The sequence below is a fragment of the Neofelis nebulosa genome, chromosome 18, assembly GCF_028018385.1.
Source record: "Neofelis nebulosa isolate mNeoNeb1 chromosome 18, mNeoNeb1.pri, whole genome shotgun sequence".
Taxonomy (NCBI): Eukaryota; Metazoa; Chordata; class Mammalia; order Carnivora; family Felidae; genus Neofelis; species Neofelis nebulosa.
The window spans coordinates 8,050,147-8,070,686 of NC_080799.1; the positions used below are offsets into that span (position 1 = coordinate 8,050,147).

General features: G+C 51.0%; 1 long non-coding RNA gene across 3 annotated transcripts; it reads right to left on the reverse strand.

Annotated features, from left to right (window-relative positions):
• Positions 1–5,070: 5,070 nt before the first annotated feature.
• LOC131501240 (uncharacterized) lies at positions 5,071–20,331 on the reverse strand. 3 transcript variants are annotated; one of them, XR_009256700.1, is made up of 3 exons: positions 20,209–20,331; positions 18,648–18,862; positions 5,071–17,318 (listed from the first exon to the last, which is right to left on the reverse strand). It is a non-coding gene; the product is annotated as an uncharacterized LOC131501240 (long non-coding RNA). The 3 variants fall into 3 exon arrangements; XR_009256698.1 differs by lacking the exon at positions 20,209–20,331 and adding an exon at positions 19,594–20,052; XR_009256699.1 differs by lacking the exon at positions 20,209–20,331 and adding an exon at positions 19,594–20,050 and having other exon boundaries at positions 5,071–15,525.
• Between the last annotated feature and the right edge of the window lie 209 nt (positions 20,332–20,540).

A 20,540-nucleotide genomic window follows, 5' to 3' on the forward strand; every position in this document is an offset into this window, starting at 1 on the left:
TGATTTGGAGTATATTTCTGTAGTGTAAGTGCTTGACATTAAACTTTCGATTGCCGGGGCACCCATTGCAAAGACATCCAGCTCAAATTAACATACTGCCAGGTGGATTGCATAGTTACCAGCAAAACAACCAGGAAGGGACGAGGCCACCCCCACCCATGAAGTTTCCCTTTTAGAAAGCGCTGAGTAACATAGATAACCGGCCACTTGAGTGATCTCATTTCTCCTTTCCCGTGGCCCAATTCCTGCTCTTATGCCATAAATTTGCCAATAAAGAGCCTACCTGTGAAACCCTAGGTACCCCACCCTCAGACCCTAATGAAGGCAGAGCCCCAGGTCCTCTCTCTCCCTCCCTCTCAACCCATGACCTCATGTGTGGCCCTTGGCTGTGCCAGGTTCCCTCCAGGACTTGTATTAAACCTTGTTCTTCAGAGTTCCCTAATGGTTTTGCTGAAGTACATCCCCAAATCACAGTAAGAACAACAGGGCTGGTCCAGCCACAACACCGGCTCTGGTGGTGGTGGAAGGGGGATGTCTACGGGGCTCTGGCATTCCTAACCAAGAACATTACTATCAACAGGCTGGGACTGAAGTAACAATCTCTTTCTATGGTAGTTTTTGCAGTGGTTGCCCTGGGTGTTATACATACATAACTTACTACAACAGCCTACTGGTGTGAAAACACTTAACCATATTATCTCCATTTAGGTCTCTTTACCCCCCACCCCCATTTATAGTTGCCTTACATATTTCTTTCGCATACAATGAGAACCGCATCAGGTGATGATGTTATTATGCTTGTTGCCTTATCTATTAAGCAGAATTTCAAAAAGTCAAGAGAAGGATAATCTATTATGTTTGGCCATCATTTTACCATTATCATTGTTCTTTCTTAATTCCTGATGTTCCACATTTCTTCTTCTATCATGTCCTTTCAGTTTGAAGAACTTCTTCTACTCATTCTTTTAGGGTAGGTTTCTTAGTTCTCCTTCACCTGCAAGTGTAAGTGTCTTTTCTCTTCATTCCTAAAGGATATTTTTGCTGGATATTGAATCCTGGGTTGACAGGTCTTTTTTGTTTGGACTTGAAAATGTTGTGTTACTTCTTTCTGGCTTCCACGGCTTTTGGGGGGAATCTGCTGTCATTTGAGTCATACCATTAGGTAACAGACTGTTTCTTTCAAGAAACATCATAGCTGCTTTCAAGATTTTTTGTCTTGAGTTTTCAAAAGTTTGTGTCCTCTTTTCATTTCTTGAATTTGTAGGTTTCTCTCTTTTGCCAAATTTGGGGAAATATCAACCATTATTTCTTTTAATATTTTTTCTGCCCCCCTCTCTCTTCTTCTGGGACTCCAATGACATGAATGGTAGATCTTTTGTTATTGTCCCACAGGTCCCAAAGAGTCTGTGGTTTTTTGTTTGTTTTTTTTTTCAGTCCATTTTCTCTATTGTTCAGTTTGGGTACTTTCTATCAATCAATCTTCATTTGCTGATTCTTGTGTCCCTCAGTCCTGTTATTGAGACTGTTTAGTGAGTTTTTAATTTTGGTTATTGTATTTTTCAGTTCTAAAACATCCATTCGATTCCTCTTAATATCTTTAACTTCTTTGCTAAGATCCCACCCAGGATACAACATTACATTTCATTGTTATTTCTCAGGTTCCTCTTGGATGTGACAGCTTTTCTGACTTTCCTTGGTGTTGATGACCTTGGCAGTTTTGAGGAATCAGGTATTTGGTACAGTGTCCTCACTGGGATTTTTCTGGTGTTTTCTCTTGATTAGATTGGAGTTATGGGTTTGGGGGACAAAGACCGTGATGGAGGTAAAGGGCCATTGTCATCACGTCTGGAGGGTACATACTGCATACTGTCAGCAAGCCTGATCACTTGATGTTGACCTTCGTTGCCTGGCTGGGGCGGGGTCTGTCGGGCTCCTCCTGTGCAAAGCCATCTGCACTTCACCCCTCATCTCAAACTGTACTCTTCGGAAGGAAGTCACTGTGTACAGCTAATATAATTTGTTTCCTTTGTCTTTGTTTTGTTTTGTTTTTTGTTTCCTTTTTTTTTTTTACACTTACATCATATCATGTTTTCCTCTTCCAAATTCTGGCTTATTAGAGGAATTAATCTTTTCTGGGCCCATATTTTTCCAAACATTTCATTTTGTTCACTACCCCAATAGAAAGCATTTATGCAGCAAAGATGAAAGGCATGATTCGAGAGACTATTTCTTTTAATAATTCCATGGACTCAAAACCACTGTCCTACCTCAGCCTTTAAATATTAGACTAGCCATTTTTAGGAAAAGCCAAAAAATCCTATGCAGCTGTAAGAACAATGGAATTCTTCTGAATGCTTCTGTTTGTTTCTGGGAAAGTTACCAGAAGAAATGGAATCATTTTCATTTTCTCTGGAAAGTTTTGGTTTTTTTTAATGTTTATTTTTTGAGAGAGAGTGTGTGAGCAGGAGAGGGGCAGAGAGAGAGGGGCACAGAGGATCTAAGCAGGCTCCGCACCTAACGTGGGGGTTCAACTCATGAACCGCGAGACCATGACCTGAGCCAAAGTTGGACGCTCAACTCAATGGACTGAGCCACCCAGGTGCCCCTGGAAAGTTTATTTTAAAAGAAACTTGGATCTTACACATGACTTCCTCACGAATCTCCTAAATTCCAAAAAGGGAAGCACACCTGTTCATGTTGTATTTGTCCTCTTGACACGGAGAGGGCTATTTTCGGATGGCACAGGATGGCAGAACGGTCTGGGCTTTGTGTTGACTTCACAGCATGCGGAGACCTGTGACATTATCATCTTGAGTCCCCATATGTCCACGCCATAGGACCTGAAGCATAATGTTGCCCTTTTATATTCCTAAAGACCACCCTAAGTTTTGGTTCTGCTTTTATGACATATTTATCAGAACTGTAACTTGATGTTGAGTTTCTGGACATGAGTAATTATTAAGAGGAAATTCGACTTTTGCTACCAAATGGTTCCAGGAATACATCGCAGAGGAAAAGGGGGGCTGTCTAAAATGAGGTTATTGTTAGAATATGATCTGTATTCAGGAGGCCCTGCACAGTCCCTGGCATCATGGTAATCTGAGTGACTGTCACTGACTCCCACTTATCCACCTTAGTGGTTATATGAGAGTTTTGAAAAAGAGCGATGAGGCAGTAGCTTTAGCAGATAGGAAGACAACTTATAAAGAAAAATTGCTGGGGCGCCTGAGCGGCTCAGTTGGTTAAACGTCTGAACAGTTCGTGAGTTTGAGCTCCGAGTCAGGCAGGCTCTGCAGCCCGGAGCCTGGAAGCTTCCTCGGACTCTTTCTGCTCTTCCTCTACTCACGATGCGCTGTCTCTCTCTCTCAAAAATAAACATTAAAATTTTTTTTAATTAAAAAGAAAAAAGAAAAATAGCTAAAATAATTACGTACCGGAGAAGGTGCACACATGAAACAGAGATTCAAGAAAAAGACCCACATTCAAACGGGAATTGAACCCTTAACAAAAGTAGCATTTCAAAATAGCCGAGACAAGGTAGTTTTGTGCTGAGAGGTGATGGGGGAGGGGAGAGCCAGACCTTTATCTTGATAGGTCCTTACTTCACAGGAAATTTCACATGGAACCAAGATTTTATCATAAAACAATACGACTCTGAAAGCAGTGGCAAGGGGGATTAACATTTCAACAACTCTGGAGTGGGGTGGGTGTTTTAATGGGAAAAATTCAGAAGTTATAAAATAAAAATGTAGTAATCTTCACTGGGTATTAACACAAGCTCAACACAAATGACCAGTCTGGAAGGATGCTACAACACGACTGACACGCAAAGGGAGAATGCCTTCAGTGAACGCAGAACTTCTGCAAAGGGCCAAAGACAAAGATGAGCAGAATCAAATGCAAGAGGCAGTGAACACAGGGAAAGACGCCCAACCGAAACGTCAATCACTTCCCACCCACCAGACTGAAATAAGTGAGAATTCCAGGGCTGAGAAGTTCGAGGCCACAGGGACCGGGCACCTTCCTGAGGCTGGTGTGTCATCTTCAGTACGTGACCCTCCTCCCCACTCCCAGGATGGCTCCTGCGCCTGAAGGTGGCACCTCCAGGACCCTCGAGAAGAAAGGGGGGTGAGGCAGGCAGGGAAAAGGCAAAAGGTTTCTGCTCCAGCCCACCTGCCCCAATCCTTTAATGAGTTTTCATGGAAGCCTGGTTCCGCCTACAGCTCATTTGCTGGCTGCACAGGGGTACGGTAAAGTTACTTTCAACTTTCCTCATAGAAAATGCGTGAATCCTAAGCTTACTCCTTGTGGATCTTCACACAGTGAACACATCCATTTGAACAGCATCCGGAACAGAGTACAAACAGCCTCCTTACATGTCCCCATGTGCTCCCTCTGAGTCACTAGAGGTTTTTTTTCCTTAAGTTTAATCTGAGAGAGAGAGAGAGAGAGAGAGAGCACGCACACGTGGGTGTGGGGAGGGGCTGAGAGAGAGAGAGAGAGAGAGAGAGAGAATTCCAAGTAGGCTCCAGCTGTCAGCAACAGAGCCCAACTCAGGCTCAAACTGACAAACCGTGAGATCATGACTTGAGCCAAAACCAAGAGTTGGATGCTTAACCGACTGAGTCACCCAAGCACCCCTAGCAGGTATTTTTAATGGGTACATTCTCAAGTGTGACCAAAATAGGGTTCACTAAAAAAGAGAAGGAGAATATAAGTAACCAGCCACCTGTCACACGCATCATTTTATAAATTCACCCAAAGGCCACTTTTGCCCTTCGATTTTCTCCCCAAATCTTTCATTCTCGGTCTAAGACATGTTCTGGTTCTTTAAGAGAGAAAGGTTGGTATTTACATTTGCTGTGACCACGAGCAAGCTTGGCCCTGAAGCAGGAACTTTCTGCAGCAGTAGACTCGCAGGTGAATGCAGTGAGAAGGTGCCCGTGGGAGGACGGCCTGGTCCCTGAGCGTGGAGACATCTGTGAATATGGAGACTTTCCAGAAAACCATCAGGGACCCCATCCCACGAGTGAGATGAATATGGGGATAATTTGCACTTCCACCTGTATCTTTAAAAAAATTTTTTTTTAATGTTTATTTATTTTTGAGAGAGAGAGGGAGACACAGAATCTGAAGCAGCCTCCAGGCTCTGAGCTGTCAGCACAGAGCCCAATGCAGGGCTCGAACTCACGGACTGTGAGATCATGACCTGAGCTGAAGTCGCACACTTAACCGCCTGAGCCACCCAGGTGCCCCCCACCTGTATATTTTAGAAGTGAGAAAACCCCAAAATAAATGTGACCAGATCTTAGATCAGAGGTCAGAATTTATTCAGTATTACAGTATCCGTATTGGAGAGAACACCTCATTATGAATACAGACAACTTTCACGACGGGGGGCGGGGGAGGGCTCCCATCCTACTGAATGCTGGAACATTTCTCTTGCAGAGAATCCTGATCTGGGGAGGCGTCTGCCAGTATTCTAGTACCACACGGAATCGGCTCGTTCACAAACAACAGGAACTCTACAGACGCAATAAATGTGAGGGCTTTCAGGGAAGCAGAGCTCATTCAACGTCAGAGAATTCACACTGGAGAAAAACCACATGTGCGTAATGGCTGTGAAAATGCTTTGAGAAGCTCAGAGCTAATTAGACATCTGGGATCTCAGAGCAGGGAGGTGCTCTGCGAGCATAATGGGTGAGGGAGAGCCTTCAACCCGAGCTCGTCCTTAGACGACGTCAGCTAGCTTAGTGGGGACATGAGTTGGTCACGTGTGATGAATATAAAGAACTATCTAGGGGAAGCGCGGAGCGTATTGAACACGAGATCATTCATCCTTGGGAGAAAAGCCTGTGAGTATAATCAATGTGGAAAGTCATTTAGGGATCATGCAGCCTTTTCTTGTCACTGGAGAATTCACGGGAAAGACACTCTTGTGCTGTACAGACTGTGGGAGGGTGTTTAATCCGTAATCAGGCTAATTCATACTGGAGAAAAAACCTTGATTACCAAGAGGGAAGAAAAGCCTTCAGTTCTTTTCCTTACTGGATTTCAGAGAAACCCTTGCAATGTATGGGGCAACTGGGGGCGGGGCGGGGAAGTCAGCATTTACTAAGTATATCACATTGAAGCATCAGTCACATCAAAGGAGGGGGTTAAACTTTTTGTTTCATCCACCCCTGAGCTTTCGTTCTTTTCTCTGATTATGTCAGGAATTGTTTTTGTCTTTAGTAACGTATTTTCCTAATAGTACCATTGCTTCTATATGCTTGGCTTATAATTCTACTAGGCATTCCGTACACTTCTGCTAAATGAATGAAGTAACACAGCAGACAAACACCAGGGTTGGCCTGGTTTTGGCCCCCGGTGGGGAGGATGCCCGCGGTACACAGGCTTAGTGGCACAACAAGGCTTAGTGGCACAATCTGCCGGTCACAAATTCGAATGTCATCGCGACACATCCGTGTTTGGGCCCCATTCATTCGATGACTTTCCATGGGCCACACCTCTACTACTGATGATCTGGAGATGCCAAACGGATGACCTCTTCAAGTTCTGAACGTCTGAGGAGGACACCCCTTTATCTTTCTTGTGTATCTGAAACTGGAAATCGAAAGAGGAAGGCCTAGAGTTCTTGAGTTCAACTTCTTGAATTCAGCTTCCCTTTCATAAGGGAAGGAAGGACCATACATTTTCTTGCAGTGTGTTGAAGAAGCACACCCCGGCCCCAGCCCCACAGCTCGATCAAAGTTGGGGCAGAAGAAAGTTTCATCTAGTTCTTAGCAGCCCACTGCTTCCCTCCTCTCAAGCTAACTCACATGAGCCCCAGATGAAGCTCCAATGTTTCCTAAAGACATCCTTGCCTCTCACTATCTTTACTCTGCAACTGAGCAGAAGAGATTCAGACCTTGTGCATTTCGGGCTCCTAGCTTTGCCGAGAAGACAGGAAGAAATGGTGGAGAAAGAGGGACAGGTGAAGAGACAGAGTGAAGAGCGTGGGGGGCAGGGGACAGCGCCCACACACAGGGAAGGGCCACAATTCAGGCCACCTTGTTCCTCAGAGGATCTAAAATGCCAGTAGGGCTGGCAGGAGGGTTCGCTAAAATGCCTAGTTTCCCCCCAGTTTAGTTTCAGTTGCCATAAGCCCCTCCCAGCTAGTACTTGGCACTTAGAAAATCCTGCTGTGCACCCTGGCCTCCTGCAGAAGTGATCTGACCCACTGCCATTTGCCCGTTCAAGCTCGCCGCTCCCTCCACGTGCTTTCCATGGCTTTCTGGCCCATGCTTAGGCTCTCCCTCTCTCCCTCCACTGAACTTGTTCATCCCCAAATTCATCACTGAGCCTCATTTTAGAAGAAGACTCATCGCCATGTATCTAGATCTTTCCTGAGTCTATCTTTCCTCATTTGTGTCCAACAGGCCCTGGGATTTGGGACTAAGCGCTAGAATTGCTCTGTAGGCTGTGAGAAATCTTGACCTGTATTTCCTACCACGTAAGTACGTTTTCCACTGGCTAAGTTTGGGGTGGGTTTCCATTTGGATCTAAACCAAGAACCATGGTGCTCAAAGGAGTTGGTGACGGGCGGGTTCAGAAGACTGCTCTACTGGTTAAGAATGCCTTAGTTCCAAATAGCAGAAATCTGCTTAGAAAATAAGGACACTTAATTAATATATCAATAAGACTGGAAGCCGGTGGTTCCAGGATAGGTATAGTGGCTCAACGGTATCATCAAGGACCCAGGCTCTTTTTGTCTGTCTGCTAGGCCAACCTTGGTATGTTGGCTTTTTCCTTTGGTCTGGTTGCCTCGGGGTCTCAAGATGGCGGCTACAGTCCTAAGCATCATGTCCTCCGACATCCACGTTCAAGGCAGGAAGGAGGGACAGGCCTCTTCACCATCCTCCCTTTAATCAAAAAGCAAATTTCTTCCCAGAAGGTCCTCAAGCCATTTCCTCATAAATTTTTATTCGCAGAACTAAGTCACATGCCCACCTCAAAGCCACCTGACAGCCAAGGGAGTAAGTAACGGGCTTGCTGCCATAACACACACGGCCAGGCTGGGCCAGGGGACCAGAAGGCACTGGGGTACCCTGGGGCTGACTTCCTCCTCGGCCTCTCACAGGTCTTGGCTCTGCTCTGGTGAGTCCCTCCTTTCTCCCCTCACCAGTAACAGGCTCGTGGTTCCCTCCACGCTCAGTACGTTCTCTCGTGTCACAGCCTGTTTCTCTTCTATGTCCCGAGTTTCTTCTTCAGTTTAATCCTGGCTAGCACATGGGTCCATCCGGGCCCTACTGGCCCTCCCGACATCCTGTCACGCACTGTGACGATACTGTCTGATTTTTTGGTGCCAATGTCCCCAAAGGGGAATCTGATTGGTCTAACTGGCATTCCTTGAATTTTTGAGCCAGCCAGGGGACTTTGAATGTCATTGGCCAGCCTCTACTGGGTCCTGGTCCGATGACCTGTCGGGGGGAGGGGCGAGGAAGCAGGGTCATGTGATACAACACAGCCCCCAGGCGGCAGCGTCCCTGAGAAGGGACGCGGGGCAAGGCCGGTTCGGTGGCACCGAAGAGCGTGGATCGTGGGTTTGCGGAGCCCGGAGCAACGCTGTGCGAAGATTCAGTCACTCTGTGAAGAGAGAGGCCACAAGGGAGAACACGGAAGCCCCGGACACACGAGTGAAGAGGCCATTTTGGACATTTTGGCCCCACTCCGGCGGATGCCACACGAAGAGGAGGAATCCAGCTGGCAGACAGAACCAAGGCCCCTGAACTCGGGCCACAGTCTAGCCACCTTAGCCAAATGCAGCCACCTGGGCCGCTCCAGCTGAGGCCCGGACACGGCTGCGCAGACCTAACTCATTCCTGCTCTAGAGGCTCGGCCTGCTTCCCTGACTCGCAGTATCGAGAGCAGAATCATAGATTCTTGTGTCTGTGTGACTTGCATGTCTCCCCAAATCCCCAAAGCAGAAATTCCAGTGACTGCCGGCAGGAAGTGGGAGGTCTCTCGCGAACGTGGCTGTCACTGGCATCGGGAGGTTCAGTACCTACTAGACTTGGTCTCTTAGAGGCCATTTTCTGGCTCTGACAGGCTGCAGAAGGGATTGTGGACGGAGGGTCACTTCGATGTAGCCACACAACAGGGGCAGAAAGCGGGCTGGCGATTCCAGTGACGCAAGGAACAATCCCACAACGGGCCACATAGAACCTTAAGGCACAGAGGGGCAGACCCGGATTTGAGCCTCTGCCCCTCCACTTAGCAGCTGCATGCTGTTGGGTGAATTATTTAACCTCTCTAAGTTCCTTTCTTCATTCTAGCACCAGGACAGGAACATCCTATTTCCCAGGGCTGTTGGGGGGTCACGAGAGACATTGTGCCTGAAGCCCTTGGCAGTGTGGGCACTGGATGCAGGGTGGCCGCTGTTACCCTGAGAGCCTCACGTTCGTGCCCAGTGTCTCCGAGGCCCAGTGAGGAGAACCGGCTGCTGAGCAAGCGACCAAGAGCCTGGCTTGGCCTTTCTGGAAGCGGGGCTCCACTGGTGTCCTCCACGGGGTGGGGGGCAGCAGGGAAACGGGGGGCCTTTACGTATCATGAAGCCCTTTATGGCTTTCTTTCTAGACCTGGTTTCTCGAGCGTTTTCTAGAAGCCTCTGGAGCAGCTTCGCCAGTTCCCCGGGAGCGGCGAGCTTAGAGTCACCTGCCCCTCCAGCGCCCTGCACCCCCAATGCCTTCACTTGATTAGCTATTTCCATCCCTTCTACCTGCCTGCATGAATTTCTATCTGGTCGAGCACTGGGATGGTCATCAGGGGAGTAATTTCAGAGAGTACTCCAGAGACCCACTGGAAATCTGGAAATGACATTCCAGCTCCAAGCTTCCAAGCCTGGAGACCCCTGGCGGCGGCTGCGCTCCCGCCCCGGGACAATCGCGTGAGCGCAAAGGCCCCTGGCAACAGATAGAGGGGTGGCCGGCAAGGGCCCTCCCTTTCTTTTTCTTTCTCTCCTTAGCCCTCAGTGGCGTGCTCACATCTCCACTGGCTTCGGGGTCCAGCAGTTTAGCAGCAGCCCGGGCTCCCAGGAGATGCGGGTTCCATGAGCACGGCCAGCATCTGGGACTAGCTCTTACGATCTGGCCAACAACATTTCTAACTTACTAGCTTTAAACGAAAGCAGAAGAGAGCTCCGAGGCTGTACGAAACCCTGCATGTGCACACAGGGTTTGTCCCTTGTCCACGGGGGAGGCAGGGACTCTGCAGCTAACGAAAGAAAAAGGGCGCTGTGTGCGTCCTGTGCTTGAGACCCAGGCCTTCGCCATATGCCAAGGGGAGGAGGCACTCATTGGGGGTAGGGGGGCTCGGAGGAGGGGGTACTTCAGGACGGTCACTAACATCCGTTCTGTTACCTTCACGAACTCCCTGGCTGCCGGTAACTACGGGAGCACCTGCCTGCTCCACGCCGGGTGAATCCTTACTACGTGCCAGGTGCTAAGCCAGGCACCGTGAACACAGAGCTGCTTCAGACATAGGCCTTGCCCTCAAAGAGCTACAAGTTCATATTTGAGAGCTGGTCCCTACGCCTGCCGTACTTAACCAGGACACTGCGCGGACAGCTTCACGACCATACCCGTTTCTTGCTTGTTCCCTGCCTCCCCCTCCCAACGGCACTCCCAGGCAGCGGCAGAGGCAACGGGGATGAAGCAACGGCCAGCTTCCGGGTATCGGGGCGAATGTGGCAAGGCTGCCTGCGGTTGGGGGGGTGGGGGGAAGGGGGTGGCGGCAAGGACGAGGTCACCTTCCTCCTGACTGAGCCGGCCACCGTCCCAGAGAAGGCAGGCCACGTCTTCAGTCACAGGTGTGCCTCCACCCACGACCTCGCTGAGCGGCGAGCCCGTCCTCTTGGACCGTAGCGTCCACAGCCACAGCCAGTCTCCACCCCAAGTCCTGCGGTGCTCAGAGGAGCCACGGAGAATATCAAGGATGAGACGTGGTTCTTCCTCACAGAGCTTCCTTTAAGTCTGTTTGAGAAGGAGAAGGCCTAGAAAGGTCATGAAGGCCTAGAACACTGCGTGAGTGCTGGCTAGGGCGTTTTGTGGGCCGTGAATTCTTATGCGAGCACAGAGCAGGGAGTCTAACTGCAGGCCTGCAGAGTCCCGGGAGGGCTTCAGGGAAGAGGCGGGCTTTGGGCCAGGACAGGAGGGTGGGCAAATTCAGAGCACTGGGGAGGCCTGCCCTCCGGGGGGACCCGTGACATGGGCCTTGACCACGGGCGCTCAGAATGCAGCTGGCCCATCACCCCTTCGCGAAAGAAAGGCTTCAAGCCGCAGCGCCTTCTCTCGCTCAGCCATCACCAGAGGAGACAGCCAGAGGCCGGGAGGTTGGTGCAGTCACAGAGCTTTGTTTCTTGGAAATGGGGACCTTGGTGTTTGTTTTGTTGTTTTTTTTTAAGTTTATTTATTTTGAGAGAGAGAGAGCGCGAGCACAAGCGGGGGAGGGGCAGAGAGCGAGGGGGAGAGAAGCCCAAGCAGCTCCCTGCTGTCAGCACGGACTCAACACGGGGCTCTCACACAACCGTGAGCTCATGACCTGAGCTGAAACCAAGAGTCAGACGCTTAACCGACTGAGCCACCCGGGTGCCCGCCCCATGGAAATGGGGACTTGTGACAGTTTCATTTCCTATGGTGTCATCACGGTATGAGGCCAGGACTGAGGACATCCTGTCGACTCCAACACTCAGCCTTCCTGCCACAGCAGAACCACGGGGCCACCCTCGAAGCGGGTGCTGCCGCTCCCGAGAGGCTTTACACTGATAAAGGCATTGCTTTGGGAAACCACGAAGCCCAAACCTCGCTCCGCTGGGAGGATACGCGTGGCCGCGCATCTGGGCAGGATTCCGGCAGGATGTCAAAGAATTCGTACAGAGGAAATCTCTGACTATTATTATGAATAAGAGAAAATTTCCATTCATTTTCTAATCCATCCCAGAGAGAGTCTCTGTGAATGGCAGCCACGGAGGAAAACCCTCAGGAGGAGGCGAGCAGCTCTCAGAGACGAGAAAGTCACAGGGGAGGGGCGCGCGGGACACATTGAGCCCAAGCCACGTCAGCCCAACCTCCCGGGTGTCACGCGGGAGAAACTGGCCTCTGCGAGCAGAGGAGCGATGCTCTGAGAAAGCACAGACCTCGCCCTACAGCAGATGAGCCCTTCAGGAGCTAAATCTTTCAAATGTGGTGAATCGAGGGCCATGATCATCTGAGGAGAAGTCAGCCTTTCTTCATCCCCCTAAGATCCTGGCTGGCGCTCCTCGGAATGAGGGAGCTCACGGGGGCCCGCAGGGGGCTGCCGCATGGAAAATGTTCATATCAGAGAAAACCACCATGAAAGGAATCTAGAGGGGCGCCTGGGGGGGTTGAGTCGGTTAAGCATCCAACTTCGGCTCATGTCATGATCTCGAGGTCCGTGAGTTTGAGCCCCGAGTCGGGCTCTGTGCTGGCAGCTCAGAGCCTGGAGCCTGCGTCAGACTCTGTGTCTCCCTCCCTCTCTCTACCTCTTCCCTGCTTGTGCTTTCTCCAAAATAAATAAATAAACATTAAAAAGAAAGAAAGAAAGAAAGAAAGAAAGAAAGAAAGAAAGAAAGAAAGAAAGAAAGAAAGAAAGAAAGAAAGGAAGAAAGAAACCTAGAGAAGGATTTGGCTGGAACTTGAACTTTTAGCCCCAGTGGTGGGACCACAGACCATCTATCTGTAAGGAATGCAGACACCTGTAGGACTGTTTGCTCAGGGTTAGTCGCGCATGTGTTGTCCTTGGGGTCCACAACGCTGAGCAGAAGAGAAGAACCAGGGCTCTGGGGCTCCGTGTTTCTGGGCCTTTCCACATGGCTGCGATGTTTCCTCATCGCCCCTCCTCCTTCCTGGCCATTCAGTCAAGGGTGGTGTCACCTTTTCTGTTCTTGCCGTGGCCTCATGAGGGTGTGGCTGGCAGCCTGCCTTCACATAAGCCCCACCTGTCCCTGGTGTCATCCGGCAGGCAGGAGGCCACTTGTCCACTGGTGACTATCATCACACGTACCACCACCGGTGAATGCATCCCAGAGGCGCTGCTGTGACTGGTTCACTCGTCCCTCCATCCATCCAGCCACGCTACGGGCACCCTTTCTGCATCCCGTCTGTGCTGTGCCTGGTGCTATTACCCGTGCTGGGGATAAAGGACACGGGACGGGGAGGTGTCAGTGACAAGCGGTGTGGGTGACCGTGGGGAAAGGAGAAGGGAATCAGGAAAAGGGTAGTGCCTCGGAGATAGCGGGGGGTGGGGGGGTGCCTCGGGAGAGTGCGCAGGGGAGACGGAGGCACAGGTCTGACTTCGTGACTGCCGGCCGCCGGCCAGGCTAGCATTCGACTTCTCGGAGCAGCCCTGCAAGCCCGGTACCGTCAGCACCACCTTGTAAATAAGGAAAATGAGGCACGGGCACAGCCGGGAAGTGGCAGAGCCGGGGTCTGACACCAGGGGTGTCCCGCTCCTCGCGCCTCTGTCTCCCCGCCGCCACAGGCAGTCAGCTGCCCTTCAGCACTGCATCTTCCTCGGACTGCGTTTCCACAGACACAGGGGACCGGAGCGGTACCTGGTGACCTGGGGGGAGGGGGACGGAAGGAGGGACGAGGACTGGCGTCTGCAGACTCTACTTCAGGGAACAGGGAAAGGCACACTCGCTCACTCCTTCATCCATCCAGCGAACTCGGACGGAGCCCCACGGAGCCCCAGGCGCCGGGGATGCCAGTGAGCAAGACGGACGTGGCCCCGGCCCTCACGTTGCTTCCGTTCGTTCTAGGGGGCGGTGGACGATTCAGCACGCTATGGGTTTTGGAAGGGAAGCACGCGGAAGCACAGAGGAGAATCGCGTAGCCCAGACTCGCAGGGCCGTGAGTGACTTCTGGGAAGAAGCAACGGGCCGGCCAAACCCGAAAGAGGAAGCATCAGCCTGGGGTGCAGAGAGGAACACGCGGGAAGGTGTGCCGTGAGATGGAGCAGAGGCGCGCGAAGGCCGCCAGCGTAGTGTGTGCGAGCCAACAGCGCGGGAGGACCGAGGACGATGGGAAACCGTGAAGGGGGGTAAGCGTGGAGATGACCCCAGGAGGCTGGTGGTTCACCCCTTTTCTGGGCAGCCCCAGGCTGCGACAGCGAGGAGAGAGCTGTCCGAGGATTCCGAGGATTCAGGCAGATGTGGCGAAACAGTGACTTCTGTCCTTCTGCCCCTCGTGGACCAAGAAGGTTTCCAAGAGATGCAGTGAGCAGTAGGAGCCATAAATCGAGGACTGACTGCGGTGCCTTCGACGGGAGCCGGCAGCTGCCAGCTCTGGACCCAAGCAGAAAGCACAGGACGTGCATGAGCAAACACCCCCCTCCTGTGGCCGAGAGAGGTATTGCCATCGTCCTGTCTTGGTTCCCACCCTGAAAGGCAGGTAAGATGAAGTCCCGGAGGCAGGTAGCTGTGGCCCCCAGGAGGTTCCCCGCCTGTTTTTTGCTCTTTTTTTAGAGAAATCTGAATACTGGACAAACTGTGTATGGAGGCTTAGAAACAGATGCTGCAAGGACAGTCAATGTTACAGATGACTAATTTTCTTCTTTTCTTCATTTTGTTCAGATGTATTTAACATTTTCTGTCACAGGGGCGCCTGGGTGGCTGTCGGTTAAGTGTCCAACTTCAGCTCAGGTCATGATCTCACGGCTCAAGCGCCGCGTCGGGCTCTGTGCTGACAGCTCAGAGCCTGAAGCCTGTTTCAGATTCTGTGTCTCCCTCTCTCTCTGCCCCTCCCCTACGCTTGCTCTCTCTCTCTCAAAAATAAATAAAGATTAAAAAAATAAAAATAAAAAGTTCTGTTACAGACATGTATTACTTTTGTTGAGAAGAGAGTAAGTGTATTATCACTTTTTTGAAAAGGCAGAAGGACAGAGAAAAGTGGCCCAAGAGGGGGCTGAAGTGGAGACTGGGTGGCCGAGGTGACAGTGGAGGGGCTGGGGGACAAGCCGCTGCCCAGGCTAGCTCCCTGTGCCCTTCCACGCCCGGGGAGCACTAACCCCACTGGCTGCAGGGCCACACCAAAGCCCGTGTTTGGGGACGGGGCCTCCTGAAGGAGTGGCCGACTTGGAGTGGTCCAGGGTCCTCTCCCGTGCGGGCTGATGCCGACTGAGGGCTGGGTCTGCCCAGAAACTGTGGCCACGCATGTTCCATGTATGGGGTCTCTGCACAACATTTCTGACTCGGAACAAGGCACTCACCTGGCCTGCAGTGTGGGTCACTTTTGTCACTGTCATGGCTGCTGCTTCTCTCTCCTGCTTGAAATTCTTTTTTTGGGCGGGGCAGCTGCTTGGCCTCCCATCTGAAGGTTCCCTAATGCTGGTCTAAGGTACTGGAACATTCCGAGGTGTCTCCCAGCTCTGGTACCTGTGAAGTCACCTGTGGGTTCTGCTTTCAGCAAGTTCCCGACATGAGCTGAACGCCTCATCCTTACTCCTCGGGCCACCGTCTGTAATTACCTGTGGAAAATCCAAATATTACCTGTTTGCTCTGCAGAGAAAGGCCGTGGAAGTAAAACACACCTGCCATGGGGGATGGATTGAATAAAGGATGACATATGATACAGCAATGATAAATAAAGTTATAGAAAATTACTGATCATCCATTTTTTTCTTCCAAATTTTTATTTAAATTCCAGTTAGTTAATGATCATATATTTTTTATATTTTAATTAAAAAATTTTTTTTAACGTTTATTTATTTTTGACAGTGAGAGAGACAGAGCATGAGTGGGGGAGGGACAGAGAAAGAGAGAGGGAGACACAGAATCCAAAGCAGGCTCCAGGCTCCTAGCTGTCAGCACAGAGCCCGATGCGGGGCTCGAACCCATAAACCGTGAGATCATGACTTGAGCCAAAGTTGGATGTTCAACCGATGGAGCCACCCTGGGGCCCCAATCGTGTATTTTTTAAAAAGGTTATGAGGGGACCCTGGGGGGCTCAGTCAGTTAAGCGTCTTGACTTCGGCTCAGGTCATGATCTCATCTGGAGACCCAGGGGCCTCTTGTACCAGCGAGTGATGACCATTAGATGCCTGACCCTAGAAAGGTTCCGAGGGTCAGGGAGGAGTCGCTGGGGTGCCAAGGAGGCCGGGAGGTCACTTGGGGACACAGACCAGCAGCTGCTTACCAGCCAGTCCACGAGCATTTCAATACCTGAACACCCCCCATCCATCCATTCTGGTGGGCACCAGAGGAATGTCATGCAGGAGTCTGGCCTCCTCTAATACCGTGTCCCACGGATCCCAATGGTGACAGGAGACTCTAGAAGCTGTCCAGTGTGTCACTTATTTCAGTGTGGGAGCTTTTCAATGAAACCACACTTCCACAGGACGGGGCGTGATGTTCTCCTGACGTGGCCGTCCACTGCGTCCAAATCTGTGAAGTCCCCTCTCCGTCCCTCCTGCTCAGGCAAAGATCAGGACGCGCCGCCGATCGAAAGCAGCAGCCCCCTAGCGGTGGTATTTGGCTTTGCAATGAGCACGTAAGAGTCCCGGTACAAAGCAACGTGCTGAGTTCTGAGAATTGGGGGCAAATGAACGGTGATGTCATGCCTCTTCTCTGAAGTAAGGGACAGGAGTGCGTCCAGCCCCTCCACCCTGCCTGCTTCTCCTTCTGGCTGGGATGGATGCTTTGTTGGGTCGTTCTCTTTGATTCCCAACTGCCTGCCTTTCCCCAGAGCAGGCCTCCCTTCCATACACCCAGGGTGGCTGGATCTGCTGGGTTCCCTTCAAATGTTGAGTAGAGGCTACATGATGGAAAGAAGAAAGGTGCTATTACCGTCAATAAAGGTCTCCATGAGCCATACCATGGAGTGCCATGTAGCTAAAATGCTACCACACCAGAATTCAAAACAGCCCAATAGCGTGTCCATCTTCAGGAAATGGAAGGCCACACCGCTGTGGTTGGGGCACTGGGGGATGACCTGACATTCTCTGCTGTGCTCCAATGACCTCAGGACCTCGCTGAGTCCTGGACTTGAGGTCTCATGCCAGGTGGATGATCACACTCAACTCCCAGCACAGGTCTGGACGCTGTGTGTTTTGTCCTGCTTTTCAACACAGGAGTGCCCAGGAAAAACATCAAAGACTCTGACCTGCTCCCCAGGGGATGCCGCCTCCTACCACTGGTGCAGAGCTCCCAAGATCCACGTTCGAACTGGGGCTCAAGTGTGCTGATTCCCCTGCTGGGCGTGGGGAGCCGTCTCCCCCTGGCAAACCTCCTGTCCTGGAGACCAGTAAGAACAGTGGGAGCTCTAAAGGAAATAAAGGTAGTTACTTGCTTTTCTTTTTTTTTTTTTAAGATAATGTTTTGTTAGACCTTTTCCTCCAGTGTATTTTTTAAAAAAGATTTTATTTAAGTAATCTCCACGCCCAACACGGGGCTTGAACTTACAACGCTGAGATCAAGAGTCACACGTCTCCCAACTGAGCCAGCCAGGCACCCCTCTTTTTAATTTTTTTAATGTTTATTTTTGAGAGAGAGAGACACACACATACAGAGCATGAGTGGGGTAGGGGGAGAGAGAGGGAGACACAGAATCTGAAGCAGGCTCCAGGCTCCAAGCTGGCAGCACGGAGCCCGACATGGGGCTCAAACTCATTTACTGCAAGATCATGACCTGAGCCAAAGTCGGATACTTAACTGACTGAGCCACCCAGGCGCCCCCCAGAAGTTCCAGTTTTTCTGAATCCAACCTAACTTCTCCCCAGTGGCTTCTAGTTGAGCTGAGCAGTTCTCACTCAGGGTTTCTCACGAGGGTGAAGCCAAGGCGTCTGCTGAGCTGGAGAATTTTCCAAACTTTGCATTTAGTTGTCTCCAGAGATAACAAGTTTTCTAAAAACAGTCTTTGCTGGCCTTTCAGCAAGAAGGTATACAGAAGGGATACGGTGAAGTCCTTCCTTTGAAGTTTCAAGAACACAGCAGCTAAGGAGCTCTGGGATTGGGCAGTTCAGCCAGAAATGTGAAACATGCACGTGACTGTGTGTTGTGATAGAAGAATATGTCTTTTAGTTTCCATAGAGAATGATTCGAATTTCAGTGGTTTAAATAATGACTTAAACGATGCACATCTTGGTAAGAATGAGAATCAGAATGTCAGGAAAAACAAACAAACAAACCTAGGAAATGCTCCTATGTTTCATTCCATCAAGTGATTGAACTTGATCCTCAAAGGTACCAGGAAGAGAGAAGAGGAACACAGAGACACGGTGTAGGGTCAAAACAGACGTGGCCTTCATTTTCTTTTGGAAGACCTACCCCTCCCTATCTTCAGAAGTTAGTTCTCTCTTCTACCCGCTGGCCTGGGTCATTTTCTCACTGGAACCCTCCACACGACTTCCACCTCCTCTTGGTCGCCCAGGGGTGCCTCCCCGCCCCAGCCCTACTGCCTCTGGGCAGAATGGCCAAGAGCTGCTCAAGCACCAGCAGCTCCAGGATGGGCAACTTGCAGACTGTCCCTGTGTCCGCAGTCACCGGCGGGGGCTCCTAGACCCATCGCAGAATCGGGTGGGGTCCCGAGCCTCCCGGGTCTAGAACTCTCTGAAGTGCGGACAGGCCAGCTCCTGGCTGGGAGGCTGATTACCTGGCAGCATAGTCTTTCCCCTACGAGTGGTCCTGTTTCCACCTTCATGGTCAGAATTCTGTCCTGCTTCTGAAGGATCCCGAGGCACTGGGACACAGCCCCCAGTCACTGCTGTGGTCATTCTGGACTGGAGAAGTCCCCAAGGAGGCTCACTTGTGCCGTGGGAGGGTTCGTTTCAGACAAACTCTCCCTGAGCATCTTATTTAAGAAACTTTCTGAAACACAATAGAATTAAATAAAACCCCTTGATTATGGTCCTTTTCAATATCACTACAGAGAATAAAACAGTACGACACCCTCTCTAGTATCCTTCACCCAGTTTGCATAGCTCTTTATTTTCTGCTATTCTTGTCTCCCCTCGCTGGCCACACTGGGTATCTTCCAGGCGAATCTCAGACATCATTTAACTCGTAAAATCTGCAGTATGTGTCTCTAAGACACTTTTCCTTTTTAAAGCATAACCCTAACAGCTGAACTTTTTAAACAGTGACTCATATCGCCCATCAATGTTCACATTTCCCGGATTTTTAAAAATTGCACAATTGGTTGTTACACCCATGATCCGAATAAAGTTTAGAGGTTGTATTTGGCTGATGAGTCTCATCTATAGGTCCACTTCCCTCGTTTTTCAAAAAGATTATTTTTTAATCTTGTAATTTGTTAAAAGAGTTTCAGCTGCCTGTTCTTACAACGAAATGCCACTTAACAGACGTTTGGGCGCCAGTTCTGTGCCAGGTACGGCGCTCCGTGCTCGAAAGGGAAGCGTGAGCACACAGACAAGGGCCTGACCCTCGCTCTGGGGCAAATCGTGGACTCTCTCTGGGCTTCGGTCCCTCCTTCTCTAGCAGAAGACACTGGACTAACTGCTCCCCCGAGGCCACGCTCTCATGCCGCTCTCATCGCTACGACCCACTGCGCGACCCTCCGCACCACGTCTGACAGCTACCTTCCCCTGAGCCAGGGCCGACACCTCGCCTTGCGGCCGCCCTCCTGCCTGGGCTCCCGAAAGCCGAGGCAAAGCCTTCTCTGTCGGAAGGGCGGGTGTGGCTGCGACCCCCGAGCTCTCTCCGACCGCGGGGGCGAGTAACGGTCGCAACTCGGACCTCGCGCACTGGCCCGGCTCCCCCCACCCCCTCAACTACAATTCCCAGAGGCCTCTTCGGCGAGCCGTTCATCGCGGAGACGGGCCGGGCTCGTGGGCTCTACAACCGCCGGCGGTCTGGGCCTGAGGAACAGTCCCCACAGCTTCCAAACAGGTCACGTGTCCCTGCCACCCAGGCCTTGGTCTTGGGTCCGAGGAGACGGAGCCCTTACGCCGGAGAGAGGCCATGGAAAGACAGAACTACAGTTCCCAGAGGGCCCCGGGTGCACTCCGCTTCCGGTCGCGCGGCACCGAACCGGTAGCACCGAACTGTTGCTAAAGGAGACAAATCCCGAGTATTTGAGCTCCTGAAGCCCGTGAACAGAGGAGCGAGAGACAGAGAAGAGGGATAGAGGAGGAAAGGAGAATCGGAAACTTGGTTATGAAGCAACGGCAGGGAGCAGCTCCCTGCCTGTTTACCTTTTCCACGGACGCTCAGGGCCGGAGCGAGCCTCGCACAGCCCTCCGGGAAATGCAGGCGACGCTGCACTTAGGCCTATGGGAACCGTAGTCGTTGATTAACGGTCACTACGTTGAGCACCTGCGAAAAACCCGGCAAGCTGAACGTAGTGGCAGAGGGAGGCTTGAGTCGCCTTCTTCCTTCTTGTCCACCCAAACACAAAATTTACCTCCTACACAGTTACAGAACCTGTCCCGTTTTCAATGCCGTATTTCAGACATTCCGCATTTCCTAGTCGACCTGCCCCCAGTCATGTTCCCCTAAGTCTAGTCTCTACGGCCACCAAAATAAT